The sequence below is a fragment of the Kogia breviceps genome, chromosome 11 (assembly GCF_026419965.1).
Source record: "Kogia breviceps isolate mKogBre1 chromosome 11, mKogBre1 haplotype 1, whole genome shotgun sequence".
Lineage (NCBI taxonomy): Eukaryota > Metazoa > Chordata > Mammalia > Artiodactyla > Physeteridae > Kogia > Kogia breviceps.
The window spans coordinates 1,044,770-1,066,264 of NC_081320.1; the positions used below are offsets into that span (position 1 = coordinate 1,044,770).

General features: G+C 56.2%; 2 protein-coding genes across 21 annotated transcripts in view; one reads left to right on the forward strand and one right to left on the reverse strand.

Annotated features, from left to right (window-relative positions):
- CCDC138 (coiled-coil domain containing 138) overlaps nt 1-21,495 on the forward strand; it is a 139,922-nt gene that overhangs the window by 85,846 nt on the left and 32,581 nt on the right. For 15 of the 20 annotated variants that reach the window (XR_010835289.1, XR_010835284.1, XR_010835283.1 and 12 more), the window contains 4 exons: nt 649-1,266; nt 6,393-6,562; nt 10,596-10,653; nt 15,545-15,668. The gene's annotated coding sequence lies outside the window, so the exon portion shown is untranslated. Of the gene's footprint in view, nt 1-62; nt 143-648; nt 1,267-6,392; nt 6,563-7,226; nt 8,004-10,595; nt 10,654-15,544; nt 15,669-21,495 lie in introns of those variants that run through there. The other 5 variants (XR_010835288.1, XR_010835290.1, XR_010835291.1 and 2 more) reach the window with 5 other exon arrangements.
- Nucleotides 1-21,495, reverse strand: part of EDAR (ectodysplasin A receptor) — a 52,597-nt gene that overhangs the window by 21,212 nt on the left and 9,890 nt on the right. The window lies entirely within an intron of this gene.

Sequence of the window (21,495 nt, forward strand, 5' to 3'; positions counted from 1 at the left end):
TTAACTTGACGGTGGAGATACCCTTTAAGTAAAGGAAGTTGAAGGGAATACTCCACTGGCAGTGAGATCCATAGGTTCTGAATCGGTACCAAGCAGCGATGAAGCAAGAAGGACCTGGAAACCACTGCTATTATTATTTGCCCCCGAGAGGCCCTCCGCTGGCTCCCGCTCCGGGATGTGACTGTGGGTAATTAGACGGCTCCCGCATGGGTGGCAGAGGCCATGGGGGCCTCCAGATGGTGGCCTGAAAGGGAAGGGGGGGAGGCGAGGGGGGCTGAGACAGCCCCCTGCCCCCCAAGTCTGCTCCTGCCCTGGAGCCCCGCTTTGAGGCCTGGAGCCCAGAGGGGGAAGAGGGGCTCTGGGTGCGGGGGCGGGCGGGGCTGTGCCCTTGGGCTCTCTGCCGCCCACGAGGCCTCCCAAGGCTTGAGGAGACGGGTCGGGGCCACCGTTCACCACGTGGCGGCCCTGCGTGCAGACGGGCTAGAAACTCTCAAGAGTCTCGAATCCCCTCAGACCCGACGGCTTGTCGTTCTGGTTCACGGCACAGACTCTTGTGTTCTTATCGCCGAGACTGCACTTTAAAAAAGCACCCAGCTTCACTGGGGTGCAGTTAACTCACAATGAAACCCACTCATTTCCATCATGCAGGTGGTGAGCTGGACGGTCTACACCGGGTGGCCACCCCCAACCATACCGGCACCTCCCGCCTACAGGAAGCCTTGCTGTGCCCCTTCGTCACCCTGCCCCGCGGACGTGCTGGTCACCGCGGACACGTCTGCCGGTTCCAGCTCCACAGGAAACCCACGGCGCCTCCCCGCACCAGCCGTAGCACGGGGAAGGGAGGAAGATGACAGCGGCTGCCAGAGCGCCGTCCAGGGGCTGCCTCCCCAGAGCTCACCGGGGACAGACCGTGCGCGTATTGAGAACGGCGGCCTGCTGGGCCATGCAAAGCATCCTCCTCGACAAAAGCCTTCATCCTGAGACGTCTTGGGCTCACGCAGACTCGGCGCCCCGGAGAAGCTCCCAGTGTGGCTGGCAGGGAAGCAGTCCAGACCGTGGGATCCCAGCTAGCGAGGGGGCCGCGGGGCGGTCTCTCCCCTCAGAGGTTCTGCGGGTGGGGAGGCCGCAGCCCCCGCCTGCCCTCAGCTGGCGGAAACCACGGGGGCGACGAGGAGCCTCAGCAGGCTTCCTCAGGCGCCTGAGTGTCGGGAGCGGAGCCCTCAGGCGTTGCTGCGGGCAGACACCCGGCTCGCGACTTCATGGAAGGTGAGTGGGGGACGACCAAGCTCCGGCCGCGGCCTCGCGTGTGCACGCGCTTCAGTTACTCCCGCGAGACTAGGAGGTGGGCGTTCACTGGGCCCCTTTTGATTGGCTGAGCCCGTGGAGGCTCAGAGAGGTTGCGCAGCTTGCCTGAGGCCCCAACATACGAGGTGGCGGAGCCTGGGCGCCAACGCGGACCCCCAACCCGGACCTGCTCCTGTTTCTGGCAAGCGTCCTGGGGACACAGGGAGCGGCTGGGTGGGGCCGGAGCAGGGAGGGTCAGAGGGCCACGTCGGCTCAACGTGGACTTGGTCTCATCTACCTTCTGCGGCCCCGCGAGAGCTGGACTACTCTTCACAGGAGCCGGGGGTGGCACAGCTGCTGACCCCCAGCCTCCCTTGGCGGCTCTGTTGCTGTGAGGCCCCCCCCCAGCCCTTTGAAGATTCTGGGAGCTGTTTGGTTCCAGTGCATCCTGTTTTCTCCTCTCCCCTTTGGACGGGGCGTCAGCTGCCCAGATGCCTGAAACCCAGGCACACGGGGCAGTGAGGGTGCTCCCCAAGACCCCCCTGAGGACAGAGGGGCGAGAGGACCCCAGCAGCGGAGGGGCAGGGGTTTGTGTGTCTGTTTGCTCCGAGCATCCCTTCTCAGTGCCGCTGACGTGGAAACTCGGGCGTGGCCAGGCTGGAGGGAGGAGGTGGGTGGTACCAGGGGTAAGTAAGCACCAGGCGCCCGGACTTGGAGTCCTAGCAGGAAGCCAGGGTCTTGTAAATTCGGATCCTTCCTGTCAAGCTCAGGGGCTTGTTCTACTGGTTTGAGAGGAGCTGTTTTTCGTGCTCTCTTCACGTTTATGCAGGGACGGACTAGTGAGGAGGTGACCCAGTGAAGGCCCCCGGGGGTCGGCCAGGAGCGCCCTGAGGCCGTAGGGACAGAGGGGGGTCACAGCCTCACGGGCCACAGGCTGGTCCAAGCCCCCTGTTCCCGCCCGGCTCATTCGCTGTGGTGTTAAACTATATGCGTTGGTGTGAGAGAGTCGTTTACAAGCTCACCACGTTCGTGTCCCAGCCTGTCCTTTCTCTAAGGCAAGGAGCCGGGGTCACTGCGGGCATCCTGAGGGTCCTTTTAGAGACACTGGAGGGGGTGGCATCGCTGAGCTGAGACAGGCAGCCACCCGTCTGGATGTGAGGATCTGCCGCGCGCACCCCAATTCTGAGCGGAACTGGTCGTGCGGCTTCCTTGGCTGATGGTGCAGGAGCCCGAGTCCACGCTGGGCTGTCTGTCTGCCTGCCTGCCTGGTGCTGGTGTCTGATCACCGCCCAGCGCCTCCTTCCTTGGAGGCTGCACAGTCTGTGCTCCCAGCACGTCCAGGGCGAGCAGGACAGGGTGGACGCTGTGTCCACCGCAGCTGCACACAGAGCAGCCCGGCCGAGACCTGAGGCCTGGCCTGAGCATCATCCCCTTACCTCTAAGTTGGGGGCACAGGGGGGTCCCTGCCTGCCCGCTCCTCAGGACGTTGCACAAGATGGATTTATGTGGGAGGGTTTTGCACGTGGGGCTCAGTGTGGACTGAGGTTACTCGGGGGCACACGGGCAGTTACTGTCCAGCCACATGGAGCAAACGCACCTCTGCTCTGAAGGAGCATATTTTCTTTGAGAAAAGTTTGAACAGTCTAACCTTGACCACAAGAATCATGGCCATGGGGCTCACACTGCTGCTTTTCTTTCTTTCTTTCTTTTTTTTTTGGCCGTGCCACACGGCATGCAGGATCTTAGTTCCCCGACCAGGGATCGAACCCGCGCCCCCTGCAGTGGAAGCGCGGAGTCCTAACCACTGGACCGCCAGGGAATTCCCCACACTGCTGTCTTCAACCTGAAGTGGCTGTTATTTTGCTGTGGGAGAGGTGGCGGCTCTTTCAAAGCAAACTCTCCCTGTGGGGGAAGGACTGGGGCCCTCAGTGAAGAGGTGCTATACCCACTGCAGGTGCCGGGCCAGACGCTGCACCGGAAGGGAGGTCCTGCTGGTCCCCCGCACACACGCGGTAACGGGGGCTCCCAGAACCAGCCCCTGTTGGAAAGTGATCTGCAAACACTTCCTCCCATTCAGTAGGCCGCCTTCTCGTTTTGTTGGTGGTTCCCTTCGCTGTGCTGAAGACTTTTCAGTTTGATATTGTCCCACTTGTTTATTTCTGCTGTAGTTGCCATTGCCTTTGTGTCAGACTCAGAAAAATAATCACCCATTACAATATCAAGGAGCTCACGACCCATGTTTTCCTCTAGGAGTTTTATGGTTTCAGGCCTTACATTCAAGTCTTCAGTCCATTTTGAGTTAGTTTTTTGTGTGTGGTAAGACAGTGGTCCAGTTTCATTCTTTTTCATGTGTCTGTCCAGTTTTCCCAGCACCATCTATTGAAGAGACTGTCCTTTCCCCACTGTATATTCTTTCCTCTTTTATCGTAAATTAATTGGCCATATGATTGTCCTTTGGTATCCTCGAGGATTCGTTCCAGGACCCCCTGAAGGTACCAAAATCCACAGAGGCTCAAATCCCTTATATACAATGACATAATATTTGCATAGAACCTATGTACAGCCTCCTGTATACTTTTTTTTTCTTTTTTGTGGTACGCGGGCCTCTCACTGTCGTGGCCTCTCCCGTTGTGGAGCACAGGCTCCGGATGCGCAGGCTCAGCGGCCATGGCTCACGGGCCCAGCCACTCTGTGGCATGTGGGATCTTCCCGGACCGGGGCACGAACCCGTGTCCCCTGCATCGGCAGGCGGATTCTCAATCACTGCGCCACCAGGGAAGCCCCTCCTGTATACTTTAAATCATCTCTAGAATACTTGTAATACGTAATACAACATAAATGCTATGTAAATAGTTGCCAGCACAAGGAAAATTCCAAGTTTTGCTTTTTGGAACTTGCTGGAATTTGGGGTGGTGGTGGTGGATATTTTTGATCTGTGGTTGGTTAAGTCTCCTATGCAGAACCTGTGTATTTGGAGGGCCGACTATATGTGTGGGATTATTTCTGGGCTCTCTGTTCTGTTCTATCGAGCTATTTGTCTGTTTTCATGCCAATACCACACTATTTTGATGACTGTAGCTTTGTAGTATAGTCTTAGGTCAAGAAGTGTGATGCCTCCAGCTTTGTTCTTCTTTCTTAAGATCACTTTCGCTGTTCAGAATCTTTCATGGTTCCATACACATTGTAAGATTTTTTTGTTCTATTTCTGTGAAAAATGCCATTGGAATTTTGATAGGGATTGCACTGAATCTGCAGATTGCTTTGGGTAGTTTGAACATTTTTACAATATTAATTCTTCCAATCCATGAGCACAGTATATCGTTCTACTTTTTTGTGTCATCTTCAATTTCTTTCAATGTCGTACAGTTTTCTGTTTACAGGTCTCTCACTTTCTTGGTTAAATTTATTCCTAGGTATTTTATTCTTTTTGATACACTTGTAAATAGTATTGTTTTCTTAATTTCTCTTTCTAGTAGTTCACTCTTCGTGTATTAAAAAAAAGATTTTTTTTGTCTATTGATCTTTTTAAAAAAAATTTATTTTAAATTTATTTATTTGGGGGTGCATTGGGTCTTTGTTGCTGGGTGCAGGCTTTCTCTAGTTGCGGCGAGCGGGGTCTACTCTTCGTTGTGGTGCGCAGGCTTCTCATTGCGGTGGCTTCTCTTGTTGCAGAGCACGGGCTCTAGGCGCCCAGGCTTCAGTAGTTGTGGCACACGGGCTCAGTAGTTGTGGCTCGCGGGCTCTAGAGCGCAGGCTCAGCAGTTGTGGCGCACGGGCCTAGTTGCTCCGTGGCATGTGGGATCTTCCCGGACCGGGGCTCAAACCTGCGTCCCCTGCATTGGCAGGCAGACTCCCAACCACTGAGCCACCAGGGAAGCCCTCTTTTGATCTTCTATGCTACAACTTTACTGAATTCATCTATTAGTTCTAACAGTTTTGACTTGGGGTCTTAGGGTTTTCTATATATAAAATTATGTCACCCACAAATAGCGACAGTTCTACTTATTTTCCAGTTTGGATTCCTTTTATCTTCTCTGTTTGCTGTGGCTATAGGACTTCCAACACTCTGCTGAACAAAAGTGGTGAGAGTGAGCATCCTTGTCTTCTTCCTCATCTTAAGGGAAAGTTTTCAGTTTTTTTGCCATTGGGTTGATGTTACCTGCCAGCCCTGGCACTAATGTAAATGCAGTTAAGGTCACTGAACTATACACTTAAAAAGGGTTAAAATGGTAAATATTTTTGTTATGTGCTTTTTATCACAATAAAAATTGCCATAGATTCCATAGGAACATAGGCTAATTTAACTTTTTTTTTTTTTTTTTTTTTTTTTTGTGGTATGCGGGCCTCTCACTGCTGTGGCCTCTCCCGTTGCGGAGCACAGGCTCCGGACGCGCAGGCCCAGCGGCCATGGCTCACGGGCTTAGTCGCTCCGCGGCACGTGGGATCCTCCCGGACCGGGGCACGAACCCACGTTCCCTGCATCGGCAGGCGGACTCTCAACCACTGCGCCACCAGGGAAGCCCATAATTTAACTTTTTTGATAAGTAGTCATTCTATTCCTTAAACCTGAGTTGACTTGCACCTAAGGCTGGGAGGAATGCGATGTGAATGTGTATGTATTGAAGATATCAAGGGAGGGTTGTCATATGTCCAGGGTCTCAGACCACAACTGCCGTCACAGCCTGAGGGAGGGGCCACGCCATGGGTGCCACGGGGCCCAGGCCGCATGGTGGAAACAATGCAAGAAAGGCCGACAGAAACTCATCACTGGAGGTGTGCCGAGGACTTCACACATGCGCACACACACACGTGCACACACGCAGGTACACACGCACACGCATGCACACACACACTTGTACAGGCATGCTCACACATTCACACGTATATGCACGCACTTCGAACATCAACTTAATGTTAGTAATGACTGTTTCTGGGTGGCAAAAGTAGAATTGTTTTTGTTGCTTTGTTTTTCATACTTTTATACTGCTTGGTTTTTTTTTCCTACGGGCATACGCTATCTTGAAAAAATAATTATTCTAAAGCATACTCGAAAGCAATGGCATTGATATTCACACACACGTGAAATATTTGATGGTTTTGCTTTTCAGCTACTGGCAGAGCAAGGCTACCGTGAGGCCAGTTTTCGCAGCCTACAGAGTGTCGTGTTGGTAGAGGCCTGTGTCCCGCCCGTCGGAACGTCGCCTGGTGCACCCAGTCCCCTCCGTGACCGGCACCCCCCGCTGCCGTGGCTCCTCAGAACCAGCCTCAGAACCAGTGCGTGAGTTGCGATTTACTTCACCATGAAAACGTTTTTTCCTAACAATCGTGATGAGATCCCTACTCTTGCCCATAAACAATAATCATTTGAGGTTGGAGGACTGCTTCGGGGCTGCGGGCAATGATCTTGCCAACTGGAGAGCCCATGTAAGCGACGTCCACTCCCGCCAGCCCTGAAGGCCACACGGGAAACAGACGTTCTCATTTCTTCCCGAGCTCCGAGTGCCTCAGCTGAAACAAGACGTCCTAAGTCTTGTCTGTTCTTTCCAACATCTGGGTTGTCTCCGGGTCTGTTTCTATCGACTGCTTTTTCCTGGATTCTTGGGTCACATTTTCCATCTTCTTCATATGTCTGGGAATGTTTTATTTCATGCTGTGATGATGTGCTGTAGAGAACGTACTTTATAAAATCCTTCACTTACGGCAGCCCGGGTAGCACAGGAGGCGTTTCTATGGCATAAATTCTTGTCCTGGACCATTTGCTCTTCAGAACAAGGACCCTGTTCCAGATCCAGTAGGAGGATGGGGGTGCCCTCGGCAGACGGTTCTGATAAGGCCTGCGATGTATGCGCTGCAATTTCCCCATCTTAATGTTTTATCATTTGAATGGTTCATTAATTAACAGAATTTCACAGATGTTCTGAAGCCGACTTGCCCTCTTCCAGGCTTGGAGACCCTGCTGCCTTTGGGTCGGTGCGGCCCCTGCTGCATCCATGCGGCCACCAGCCCTGAAACTATGCTTGGAAAAACACTCCACACCAACTCCTCTTGGAAAGATTGTGAAACGCACCCCTGCCCTTCCATCGCACTCAACACCTCTTCCGCGCAGACCTGCATCTCCTCTGGTGTTTTACCAGCCTCAGAATTCTCTACCTGCTAACCTGTCCCCTGTCCCTCAGTGACTTCATTTAGCCAAGGGTCACTGGGAAGGTGATTATGTATTTAATCTCTCGTTTGCTAACAATAGTCGTCAAACGAGGGCTCTAAATCAAACCCCTGCCATGGGCTCGATGATTCTACCAGGGTCCGTGGCTGCCACGTTCGTCACCACCTTCTGCCTGAAGCGCCCAGACTCCAGCCTCGGATCTACAGCCCCACACCTGGATGCACTTCAGCTGAGTGAGGAAAAAGCTGCTCTTGCCTCCAGCTGCATTTAAAGCATAATTGACGGGGCATAAAAAACTGTTTGACGCCCCAGCTGCCTCTCTCACCAGGCCCCCCAGGGAACCTGTGGAGGGAAGACACCTGAGGACCTTCGCTTTCTGATGGATCTGAGTTATTCCGAAGGGAAGGATGCTGGGTTTCCTTGTGCTCCTCTAATGGGTGCAGCTGTGGCTCGGCTGCATCTGCACTGAGCTAAGTATTATGTCTTTGTAACATTTTTGATCTTCATTAATTATAGCTCAGGAAAGCTGACAAAGGCAACCTGTCTCTTTAATGTAAACAAGATTAATTGCACGGTTCCTGCAGAAAATGAACTACCAGCAGTTTAACAAAAAATGTTTGTCTTTAAGTAGGCTTTGGATTAAAAAAAAAAAAAAATTAAAACTGTTACAGGAAGCGCTGAAGCTGCCACATTAGCATGCCCGCGAGCCTCACCCTCATTATCAAGCTAAAGGCACCCCCGCCTGCACTTTCATCCTCCTCCAGGCCGGGGCTGAGGACAGGAAGGGGGGAGAAGGCCCCAGCACACAGCAGCGCCTCCGAGGTCTGGAATGCAGCCCGGCTGTTTGAAGACCAGGTTTACACCCGACACCTTTCCCGCGTGCTCGTCGTCCAGACTCGCCTGCTCTCGCATCAGCCACAGGCCGACGGGCTGGGTGCTTCATCTTGTAACGATCGCATAATCCAAAATAAACACCTGGGAATCGCTATCACTTTCATTAATAACCGTGAAATATTCCTTCCTTCAGCAGGCACAAGACCGAAACAGGCCAGTGCACTCCATAGGCCGAGGCTTGTGGCGGCAGGGGGCCGAGGGGCAGCTGGCGGGCATCTCACAGCCACTCTGTGGCTCCAGGACCGCGGCTGGGCGGTGGCGGAGCTGAGCCGGGCACTTGCCTCTCCGCCCGTCACCCTCCAGTTAAGGGGCCCCTGGAGTCCAGCACGGGCCTGCGGGCTGCCCTCTGCTGGACGCCCCCCCCCCCCCCGGCCCCCCGCCGCCACGGGGTAAAGCCCCGGAGCAAGGCTTTGGACCGGGATGCTGAGAGCTTAAGGCGCGTCAGAAAGACCGGCTTCTGGGGAGCGGGTCCTGCAGGCTCCCGGACGAGAGAAGGCGGTGGGTTTGGGGCGGGACGAAGGCGCCGGTCGTGAGCATCTGGGAGCTGCGGTGCTAATGAGACAGAGCCTCCCCCGCCGGCACGTCCCCAGGAAGCGGCCTCCGTGGCTGGAGAGCAGACACTGAGCTCAGGGACCAGGGAGGGAAGCAGTGGAGTCGGCGCCCAGCCCCGGGGCTGCCGGGGGTTCCCGGCTGAGGACGAGCTGGAATCAGGCCTGACGGAGTGTGTGCCGGTCGGGGGTGACGGGGGCAGAGCAGCAGCCGCAGCGAGGCCAGCGAGGGCATCTGCGGGCCGAGTCTGCTCCGGGGTCGGGGCGCCCACGTGGCTGGTGGGAGCGGAGACGGCCTGGGGCTGCACCCTGGGGTAGGCGCCGAGCTCTCCCAGGGAGGAAGGGGCTGGGGAGGAGAGGGACTTTCTGCGTTTGGTGACACAGGGGCCACAGCAGCGGCCCCTGGAGGCAAGTCTGGGAAGTGGACACCAGACGGCCCGTGGCAGAGGGGAAAGAGTCCAGGAAGGAGCCGGAAGAGGGGTCCCCCTGTGGCCCGTGAGGGGGCCTCCTGACGCTGCGTCCCTCCGCACCTCGCTTTTCTGGGATGAAACGACTCAAGTTGTAAGCTTTCCTGGGACCCTGGTTCCAAGGAAGTCGCCGGGCCGAGGGGCCCCTGCGAACGTGGCCCTGGAAGCGGAGGGAGTGGCCGGGCCACCGGGCTGTCTTGACGGCCGGGCCAGGCTCTCCCCCACCGTGTCCTGCGTGGTCACGCAGAGCCTGGCACAGACAGTGCAGGGAAACAAGGACGACGCACCCTCTGAGATGCGGGCTTTCCCGCAGGTCTTCACCCCGGGGCTCGGGCCCCTCGTAAAACACCGGCACGCGCGCACCTAAGCGAAATAAGAGACTTACGCACGGTCGGCAGCTGAGGCCTGCACTTCTCTCTGCCACGTGGAGCCGCACACACTGCGTCCCGGTCCTGGGCAGGGTGCGAGTCGTGACCCACGAGTGAAGTGATTCCACGAGGCCCTCAGGGAGGGGCTGGCAGCTGAGGACACACTGCCCCGGGGGCGGACGGGGGCGGGCACGGAACTCTCACCAGCAACCGGGGAGGAAGGCAGCTCTGGGGAGGGGCTCCTGACCACTCGTGAGCAGGCCGGGCTCCGAGGGGCAGGCGGTTTCTCCGGCGGTAACCGACAGCCCTGTGTGTGTTCGACGGTCGCCACAGTCTAACTCTGGTTTTAGGACCTGATCTGAACAAAAGCAGGCGATCGGAACCTCAGAATGTTTAATGAGGGCGGGTTGAGGTCATAGGCGCTGTGGATGGTGGTCAAACATTATCCTCCCAAACGGTGCAGAACAGAAGTTCTCAAGACAAGACCATCAAGGATAGATATTTTCGGGAACTTTTGGGGGGGGGGGGCCCGAGGTGCCAGATGGGGGACTCACTTACACCTCCACTGGCCCCCCCAGGAAAGGCGGATGGGGACTTCGTCACCCGGCCTTGGTCTCCAACATTTGTTCCATTTTTTTCTTAATTTCCTGACTATAAAAACTTCGTAGAAAGTTTTCAAATATGTGGAAGTATGAAGAAGAAACTTAAAAGTCACTTAGAGTCCTACTCTTCGAGACATTATTGAGATTTTGATATATTTCCTTCCATTTTATATACATATAGAATTGAGAGTCATGTTGTATACACGTATACAGCCGTGCGTTGTATCCTTTTCGCCTAATAATTTAACCGGCATCTCTGTCTGTCACAGCACGGTCAGCAGGAGCACGGCTGCGGACGTGGATCCCACCTCACAGGTCCAGGAGCAGGTAAGCCAACCCCTGGCTGGACATTTCGTGTTCATCCCAGTGAATTCCACTATTGTCATCAATGTGACGACACCATATATAAATCACACAGTGTGAGGGACTCTGATTCTTCCTTAGAAAACACTCCTGGCGGCAGAACTGTTGGGTCCAAGACCGAGAGATGCAGGGGGGTGTGGCGTGGGGCAAAGTCTGCAGAGCAGCCACCACTGCCAGGCCCGGGATGCAAAAACAAAGCCCCGCCCAGCCCTTCCCTCCTCACCGCCGGGGAAGGAGCCACATGGCCCGGAGTCCAAGCTTACACCCAGGCCGCCCTCACCTGGAATCTTTGCAAGGAGCAGAGTGGACCCAGGGAGCAACAAGCCACGGTCTTGGGGGACAAACATCAGATTTGCACGTCCCAGGTGGAACTGCCTTTCTGATTACAGCGATTCTGAGAAGCACAGGCGCACCAAGTGACTGTTACTGGCGGAGGGGTTATAATTGTTCCTCTCCCGAAGCCCTGTGGTCAGAATGAACTCGGTTCTCGTGCAGGGGCCCTGGGCCGCTCAGGCTTAGGTTGCAGGGAGGTGCACGGCGGGGGTGGCTCTTAACCTCTCTGGGCTGAGCGTGAGGCCACTGCCTTGCGCGAGTGGTCCTTGTGCTGCCGAAGGACAGGGGCGGGAGCCGCGTGTCGTGTGTCCGGGCCTTCGCTTACGTTTCCGAGTTGATGTTTGTAAGGAGGAGCCCTGCTGTGTACCGGGAAACCAGGGATGGGGTGGGGGGAACGCGGCCAGAAGCTGGGTCCTTCCTCCACCCCCCCGCCCTGCTCTCCCTGCGTCCAGCAGTTTGGTAAAGCCCTGGAGAGATGTTCTCCCCGTGCAGACTCTGTCCGCAAAGCGCAGAGGGGAAATCCACGGAGACACCAGGTGGGAACGTGAACTTGCCAGGGGCCGCGGGGGCCGTGTTCAGACCACCCCTGCCTCTCCTCCGGGCTTCCTGAGGCCACCAGCGCCCTGCCCGCCGCGAGCCACTAACTCCCGAACCCTAACCCAAGCTACTGCCCGTGAAAATCTTATGAAACAGGTGGGTTCACTGTGTGCATCTTACTGATCAACTGGGGATTAAGGAGGTCAGGTCACTGTCTACGTTCACACAACCAGGAAGGGGTGAAGGAAGTCAAACCAGGGTTTCCCACCCAAGGCCGACACCCGGCCCACAAGCCCACCACCCTGCCCCCCGGCCGGCATGATGTCTCTCTCTCTCTCTCTCTCTCTCTCTCTCTCTCTCTCTCTCTCTCTCTCTCTCTCTCACACACACACACACACACACACACACACGTCAAGGCCATGTACCACCACCTTGTCCAAGAGACGGAGCAGATACACTGAATTCAAATTCCAAGCTCCTCGGTCTGTAATGGTTATAATGAAGACCTACCAACACCCCTGCCATTGATCTAGGATAAGGAAGGCGCCTCACAGGGACGCCCGGGGGCGGGGGGCGCCGCCACGTGCTAGCTCCTGCAGTGATTTCGGCAGCAACAAACCATCAAAGGGAACCAAACGCTGTGGCTCTGCTGGCGGTCAAGGTCGCCGGTCACTCACAGGCCCACGTCCAGCCCAGAAGGGGCTCCGGGCCCTCGCAGCCCTGACTCAGATCGCTGGGGCCCACACACAGAGACGCTTCAGAGTTTGGGAAACGCCATCAGGTAGTTTTACGCTGAGTCCTTGTTTGAAATTCGGGCAAATGTAAGGTGCAAAGAGATCTTCGCGAAGTCCAGGTTTAGTCAAGGGGACGTTTGTAGGAGCTATGAGAAAAAATTCAGTGTGCTTTTAAAGGTCATTCACAATCTGCTCCTCGGGTGGCCAGGGCAGACAGTCTTAACTTTTAAAAGATTTGCATGGTAGGAACTATAAGGGGGAAACATTCAAAAAAATTAACTCTTTCATTTTGAGGTAACTGTAGATTCACATGCCGTTGTGAGAAATAACGGAGAGACCCATGTCCACTTGACCCCAATGGTCTCATCTCACAACTTCGTAGTCGGGTGTCTCCCAGAGTTGTGGTACAGAACAGCTACGGGAGAACTTTCTAGAGACTCTCTATAACACTCCGTCAAACGCAAGAGTGAGCTGCCATTTCAGCAGAAGGGTGAACCTGGCCTCTCCGGGTGTTCTGACCAGTGCAGGGCAATTCCCAGGCCACGGGTCTCACGGGGGTGCCTAGCCCCGACCTGCCGCCTGCAAATGGGGGGCCCTTCACCCTGTCAGTTCTACCTGAAAAGACGTGGACGGGAGGCAGAAGCAAGGATGCCCGCGCTTCTCTCTGGACTCTCTGTGGGCCGGGCTCCCGCCCCGGCCGGTCCTACACTCACCTCCCCACTGCTTTCTGAGCCCGGCCTCATCCGGGGCGACGGCCACTGTCCACACAGCCGCTAAGCCCTTGAGTATAGCTGGTGTGACTGGGGATCTGTGTCTTGAATGTTGATTAGCTTTAATCACTGTAAATATACAGCCCTTTGTGGCTAGTGGAGACCCCACCGGGCAGGATAGAGACAGCCCTTCAATCTCTCACCTCTCAGATGTTCTAAGTATGTAGGCTTGTCTAGGTGGCCATCTACCTCCATGTTGGATGGACAGTGAGGCTGAGTCCCGAGGAAACTGAGGCTCCGAGTGGTCCAGGACTTTTCTGCAGGCCTTCAGTGAGTCTGTGCCCCAGCTGGAGGCACGTCCGGGTCACGTGACTTCCAGGCCCGGGTCACATGACCAACCCACCAGCATTTCTCTGATCCTTCCCTTAAATGGAGTACGAAACCCAAAATATGGGAAATAAAAGTTCATATTCTAAACAGCAAGGCAGACACTTTTGGGAAAAAAACCCCATGGTAACCAGTGATGGAAACGAGGAACATTTTTTGACAACTAAACGAGGATCATATTTTGACAATGAAGAGACCCCTGTTCAAAGAACCAAGTTTCTATGAGCAAAAGGAACAGCAAACAGCAAACCAATTCTACGAAGAAAAAAGCACTGAAGTAAATCCAGACGAGAGCTCACAAAACACTGGCTTCGACGCCATTTGTTAGGTGAACCCACTGCCCATGCAGAAGCGTCCCCGCCCTGGTGGGGGGAAGTTTCTCCCGGGAGACCCAGTCCTTCCCCATCGAAGCCCCCAAGCTGCAGTCAACCCTACACACCACGCAGCTTCGCAAAAACACACTTAGAGTAGGGGTACTTCATTCATTCTAATTAAATCCTACAAAGTTCGGCTTAGCATTTAAAAAGTATTTTTTTAACAATTGGAGGCTTTTTGTCCTCGGTTATGCAACCTGCTTATTTTACACTGACTTCCTAAAGCCTTGCTCTTTATTTCATATCCCCCAGAGAGTTCAGATTTGTGTCTGGGGGTGTGGTTTTCCCTGAGTCCACAAGGTCATGGTTACGTCCTTCCGTAACCACAAACGTCCCAGAGAGACTGCAAACAAGAACCACCCTAGGGGGCTGCAGCCCTGCGGACCGTCGCCCCGACCTCCGCAGCCCTCAGAGGGACTTGGGTTTTCCTCCTACCTTGGGGCGTCTGTGTTCCCTTTCATCCTCCGCTCAGGCACTGCTGCCGAGGGCAGTCTCTGCCCTTCCTGGGGTTTCGGCTCCCAGGGCTTGCTGGCACGTGAAGAGAGCCAGGCCTGGGGTTTTATCACATCACAGATGAAATTCAATATTGGGCCTTTCATGTCTCACAGCCCACCTCCCTGGCCCCTCCCCTCACTGGCCCTCCCCCAACCTGTATCTTCCGTACCCGCTTACCACCCACCCCCAGGCAAAGGTATATTTCCTGAAAACTGGAAAAACCAGGTACTACCAGCCTCAGATCAGTGCTAATTAAATTAGGCTATAAAATTCAGGCCCAGGTCCCTTATCTGTGAGTGACACGTCCCCGTCTGCAGCTGGGACCCGACATGCACAACAAATGTATCATCACCCAAGCCCTGGATGGACGGCGGTCGGGCGGTCAGGCCAGTAGCATGTCTGGGGGCTCTGATCGGGCTGACTTTGAAGAATCCTCTCCTCCTGCTCCGTTCTGCACCCACTTCCATCTCATGTGTGAAATGTCAAGAACTCAACGATGTATCCACGTCGCACTCTATTAGCTGCTCAAGTGCCGTCTTTGTTGTCTCTGTTGTCAACATGTCTTGTTGGCTGAGCTTTACAACAAGCTTCCAGGCGGCAGGGCGAACAGGGCGTTGGAGGCCCGTCCCCGCTGGGCCCCTGGGCTGACACCCTGTGGGGCGCAGGGAGTCCACTGCCTGGCGTCTCACCAGGTCCCCGCGGGGCCAGAGCCTTGACCTCGGGACAGCGGAGTTCAGCTCTGCCGTCTCTGGTTCAGTCCCACAGAGGGACCCCGTCTCTCCAGGAGGCCTGGCTGCGGCGCTTTGTTGTAAGGCCTCAGCTCGCCGGGCTCTGCCTGTGGGCAGGTGCTGGGTGGTCCACCCTCCCCCCGAACTGCGTGTGGGGTTGCAAGCAGGAGCCTGGGGGAGGCCGGTCCCCTGGAAAAGGGCCCTGATCCCGGGCAGGACAGCAGCTCCCCAACGGGATCGGGCCACAGAGGGGACACCGGGCAGGGCCCCTTCGCCGGGGCTGAGCGGACACTAACCGATCCTGTACATCTGCGATCAAGTCAGCTGCGGCTTCATGTTTCACAGAGAAAACCAGGAGAAAAAATTAAGAATATCAAAGACAGAATTTCCTTTCGCTCAGCGCTTCGGGCTGTCTGAGGCCGCAATGAACGTGCCGGGGACAAGGGCTCGAGGGTCTGCAGGAGGGGAGGGCAGGAGGGCTGCCTGCTGCTCTCTGGTCTTCACAGTTAGTGTTTACAGGTTCCTTGCTCATCTTTTCATCCTTTTTTCTTATCCAGGAGGCTTATAACCGTCCCGTGTGCAGCAAGTGACTTCCTCATCTTTCTGCCAAACAAGCTGGTTACAAAAGTTGAACCGGATTAGGCGCTGAGGCTGCAGGTGAAAGTGTCTGCAGAAGAACTTGTGAGTTTGATCCTTTAATTGCCTCCACTTTACTTCGGACCAATTTCTTTCCCCCTTTCCCTCAAAGCTTCCGAGGACACAATCACTGGGTAAAACGAGACTGTGGATTTCTCTTTCTCTTTTCCCTCCACGCTGCGAGGCTTGCAGGATCTTAGCTCCCCTGCCAGGGACTGAACCCGGGCCACAGCAGTGAAAGCGCTGAGTCCTAACCACCACTGGACCACCAGGGGATTCCCTGTGGATCTCTGTTTGCTTGAGGGTTTCATATGCGGATTTTTTAGAAGGAAAGTAAGAGCCCTCGGGATAAAATTCTCCCCAAGGAACAATGTGGGCACAGCAGCAACGTCCCAGAGGCAAAGGACGGACACCCTGCGGATGAGCCCGAGGAGACCCCTCAGGGCCCCGCCCCAGCCCAGTGCTCCGCACGTGTGCGGGACGGCGGGATGGCGGGACACAGAGCGGGCTGCGCTCACTCCCACGTGGGGACGGACACCGGGGAGGTGTGAGAACGCGGGCCTGAGCCCAGCGCGGGGCTGTCCCGGGTCTGGGTGCAGAGGCCCCAGCCCGGCCCCGGTTATCGTGCCGAGCGCCCCCCGGGGACCGTCTCACCTGGTTCTCGGGGACCAGCGTAGGGGCGGAGCTGCGGTCGGTCTCGGTCACACGTGGGGAGCCGGGTCGTAGTAACTAAACTGCGGTGGGTCGGGGACTTGACCCCGTCTGGGTTCCTCAGGTGTGGGTGACCCTGCAGCGTGATGTTCTGGGTGATTATCTATTATTCAGTGCTTTTTAAAGAGCACTGAACCCGAGATGCAGGAGAGCCTGAAGTGCCCGAACAGCTCCTACGCCAGCCGTGGGGGGGCGGGGTTGGCCTCCCCCTCGGCCGCTGTTTGGGCCACACCGCCTCCAGGTGGGCCTCTGGGCCAGCAGCTTCCTACGGGTTAGGGCCTGAGCCTGTCCTCTGCTCGGCACGTGTCCGCAGACCAGCACCCCAGCACCCCGGCACCCCCTGTCAGCAGGGCGGAGCTCCCTCACCCCCGACCCCGGCTCCGCCGCTCAACCAGAATCTGCCGTTTGATTAGGTCCGCAGGTGACTCAGATACACACAGACACCTGGGGCGGATGGAGTCTCGCTCGGGGGCATGTCCCCGACAGTAAAGAGACTAATACGTATGTGACGTCCCGCTATACCTATCATGCTATTACGTACATTACACACATTCACACACGTGGAGAGGAAAAAGCAGGATGTCAAAATGGAAAAGCGGTATTTATTTCCTAATGGTGCGAAAATCGTTTCGGTTGTTTAAACTTTGAAAACTGGGGTTGTGGCATCTCGTGTTTGCGGTGGGGAGGTTTCTTCTCCTCGGCCATGGCCTGGAGGATCAGTGAGGGGACAGGGCCCCACAGAGCCCCTGTGCTTGTTGGGGGTTGAAGCCGAAGGGCCAGTAAGACCCCTCCCGTCCCAGCCTGAGCCTTGCTGCCCCCAGGCGGGATTCTGGGAGTAGGCATCGCTGGTCTAGCCGCCGCCACCTCCTGGCCCAAGGCCGCCTTGTCCTCTGGCTGCTGTGCGCACCCTCGACACCCGGACTCAGAAAACTACCCAACCTGGGAAATGAGGGCCCTGGAAGGACCGCACGGCCCCCCGGGGGCCCGAGGGGAGGGGCCCCAGGCTTTGCTGCACCAAAGGGAAGCCCAGGCCTCTGAAGGGCGGATTTTGGCCTCGTAGGAAAGATAACCCAAAAGATGATAAGTTCATGGCTCTGCTGGACCTTAGCTGTTTTATTATCCTAACATCCTTGAAAAACTGCCTCTGAGTATCCAGTTCCTCGGAAGCTCCTGGAAGCAGCTTTGCTGCCTTGCAGGTCCTCATTCACGAGCTGAAGAAATCACTGTTTACACTCAGTTTACAGAAGCCGTGGTTTCAGCCCCCGACAGCTGGACCCCACGTGCCCAGTAAAGGGCGGCATCCGCTTCGTCTCGGAGAAACGAGCCCGCGGGACCCAGCCCCCTCCCTTGGAGTTGCTGGGTCAAAGACGACGCCAGCGTGAAGTTTCCCCTCCTCTGCTTTGCACCTCTCTCTGCCGCGGTCCCAACGCCACCCCACCTTTTTAGATACACAGTCAGATCCTGTTTCTCCAAGACCTCGTTTGAAATGACCCACTTGCCCCCGTCCTATTTTTGCTGTATTTCTTTGTACGGCTCGCGGGTGTGACGGCTGAAGAGGCGGCCGCCCAGCCCTCCCGGCTGGGGTGCGCGCCAGCCTCGCAGCAACTGCCCTTCCCGGCCCGCCGGGCCCAGGAGCAGCCCAGCCAAAGGGGATGTGGGCTTGGTTCAGAAACAGGGCGTCTGGCCCACGGGCCAAGTGTTGCCAAACCAGAGTCTGAACGAGGTGGTGGACTTTCCCTGCTCTGCCACCGTAGCTGTGGCTGTGGCCGCACCAGAGTGAGAACTTGGCTAAACTGAAAACAGAGAGCGCCGCCGCCGGGCTGACTTGCCAACGATCAGCAGGCAGTGGCGCAGAACCGAGACGCCGAGACCCGGAGGGCGGCCTCGGCACGGCGGGGTCCTCCGTCTCTGTGCCTCTTCCTGCATCTGTGCTCCACCCGCCCCACCTGGCTATTCTCCCCTCGCCCTTCTTGAATTTTCTTCTAGAACTTTCTGCAGAGACGTGCCCAGACCACGGCAGCCTGCACCCCAAATCTAAAGTATTTCCTACGAGGGTGCTTCACCAGGTGTTTAAAATGCACCTCCCTGCCTTTAGCGCAAATAGGCCGCCTGATGCCGGAGGGTCCTCCAGGCTGGCCGGGGCTCAGCCTCCAGGGTTTTCGGGGCCTGAGCCCCAGCAGTGAGTAGGCGCTGGCCGGCCCAGCGTGCAACCAGTGGCTCCTGGACCCACCTGCCCAGGGAGGAAGGTGAGGGTGCACTTCTGGAGGGCCTGTCGGGAGTCGCGGCCACACACGTAAGTAGCGCTGTTCACGGCCCCGCACCGACCCCGAACACTGGGGAGCGTCCTCCTGGGAGCCACGAGCTTGACTGCCCTTAATGTTCGTGGTGAGACAGCGGCCGTCCGACTGTCCTGCAGGGAAGGACCCCGGGCCCTCGATCCCACCCAATCTGCTCCCACAGAGGCCGGCGGCCCCAGAGTTTTAGGTGACGCCAGGGGGCAGGCGTGCAAAGCCACAGGACAGCCACCCTCTTCCTGAGCTGCAAGGTGACAAGCAACGACCGGGAGCCAGCAGGTAATAAGGAGGAGTTACAGCGACACGCACGGCGCACACAACACCCGCCACGCGTGTGCCGAGTCAGGCGGCGCCCACGCCGGCAGCTGTTACCCCCGTTTACGGAGGAGGAAACCGAGGGACGGGCCTGGACGCAGGAGGCCTGGTTCCAGGTCTGTTCCGACTTCCAGACCCTCCCGCTGGACACGGTCCAGGACCCGATGCTGGGAGACGGCTCAGGAGCAGAGGACGGAACTGAGTCTAAACAAGGGGTTTCTAGTAAAACAAACTTCTTGCCGTAGAACGGTTTTAGATCTCTGGGAAAGTTGCAAATACAGCGCAGAGTTGGGACGTCCTAACAGCTAGAGTCCCCTTTTGTTAAGATCTTACATGAGTAGGATACGCCTTCTCGACGGCTGAGCCTATAGGGGTGCATCGTGGTTATTACTAACGTCCATACTTGATCAGATTTCCTTGGCTTCTCCCTGACGTCCCCTTTCCGTGCCAGGAGCCCACCCCGGACGCCCATCTCACTACACCGAGAGGTCTCGGCTCTGCCCGGGATGAGCCGTTTCTCCGGGAGCTCCCGTTCCTTTATCCGGGGACGGCGTCAGGACCCGGGCCTGGGCCTGGTCAGGGGGAGGCTGTGCAAGGGGCCGGCGTGCCCGTTGCTGCCCCGGGGACGGAGCTCGTGCTGCGGGGGCAGCTGTGCCTCGACGGGAAGTGGGCGCCGTCGCTCGCGGGGCTGCCCTGGCGTTTGCCAGGTGGACAGACGCGGCCTGGACTCTGGCCCGGAGCTCTGCCCGGAGCCTCCCTGAGAGGCCCGGTGGCCTTTCGCCTCTGGCTCTTGAAGGACTTGCCCTTTCTAATCATTCTTGCGATAGGAAAATGAGTCCAGGTGTTAGGACGGGCTCGGTGCTTTCTCCACTTTGAGACACACACTGCCTTTTCACGGGAAGAGTACACCGTTCACGTGAGGAGCCCAAGCCGAGAGCGGCAGGGCCTTCGGTGTCTGCGAAGCGCCAGGAGGGCTTTCCCGGCCCGGGTGAGCTCCCGCCGAGAGGGAAACCGTCTTCTCTCGCTCAGTCTCACACTCACGCAAACGCATCACTTTCTTAGCGCTTGTTAGATGCAAGGCAGCAGAAGACATCACACGTCGATGAACCCAGGAGTGAATTCTTATACCGACAAGGTTTATGGCGTCTTCGGACCCACAGTCTCAAGGAGCCTGTTTTCAACAGACAAGCTCCGACAAGCGTCGTCTCATAGCTCGGGCTGCGGTGCACAGTCCCCTCTCCCGGGGACGGGCGTCTCTCTCTTCGTAGGGTCTGCCCGGGCAGGAGGGCGGCTGTGCGGGTCATGACCTCACCTCCAGGGGAAGCCCGCTGCGATCTGTCTGCTCTGAGAAGAGCCGAGCGTCTTCCAAAAACAGGTTACTGGTCTTTGAAGTACAAACGGTTCCAGGCAGAGTTTAGGAGGAGTGTTTTAAGGGCTCACGTGGCACTCAGGCCCAGAACACCCCTTAAATCTCTGTGGTTCCCAATAATCACCTTCATACCAGGTGGCTAGGTCTCTCCTAAGTCTAATTAAATACAGCAAGCTCATTTTTTAAAAAGTCACAAAAAGATTAAACTTGGCAGGTTCTGGTGTCTCTGCACATCCGCATGTTTGTGATATTTTCTTAAAGATTCAGAGTTTCACAGTATATTTGTGACGAGCAGGGCTGCAAGGGACCCTCATGTTTAGGAAACACACAGACCCTCCCGCTGGAGGCTGAAGCTGATAGCTTTAGAGAAGGTGCCTTGTCTGTTTGTTTTTAGCAGTGATTTTTTATAAATCATTAATTTTGACCATTAAAATATTAAACTAACTTGTTAGAATGAGAGACACAGTGAAGCTCAGTCACAGGAAATGGGTTTTGAAGAAGTAGGTACTCCAAGCAGACAGTCCCGATGCTGGAGCGTTTCAGTGTGTAGTTGGTCTTGAAGTAAAGCCAGAGAAAAGGCAGAAAAAAGCCATTCGAAAGCAGGGGGGCATGGCTGAATTTGTTAGCACAGCTGCAAACTTGGTTAAATTAAACCCAACAGGAGAATAATCCACACACAGAGCTGAAGGAAGCAGGTCATGTAAATGCAAATGAACGCAATTTGAAAGCTTTCCAAAAGGAAACCATTAACCCTCAGGAGTTCTTGCAGGGGGAGGGGTGTGTGAGGAGCAGACGTTACATCTCCAAGGGGGCTCGGGCTCTGCTACTTCCCGCAGCCGGGAAGTGCCAACTCCAAAATGCTCAGTGATGAAGAAAAACGAGATTCCCCTGAAACTCCTAGGTGCCGAGCCATCCAGGGATACGAAGGCTCCTGTCCGCACCCCCAAAGCATTTCTTCATCCTCCTCCCTGAGTATCAAACTCATGCCCAGGACGGACCTCTCTGGCTGTCGGCTAAGGTGCCATCCAGCCTGGGGTGCTGAGAGCCAGACTTGCCGGCCGAGTTCGGCAAACCTCTGCCCTCTTTGCTAGCCCACAGGAGGCTGCCCTGGGCCCTCATCCCCCCCACCTCCCCAGACGGGTCCCAGCCTCACCCTGAGCTGTTTGCTTTTGCACTTCACACA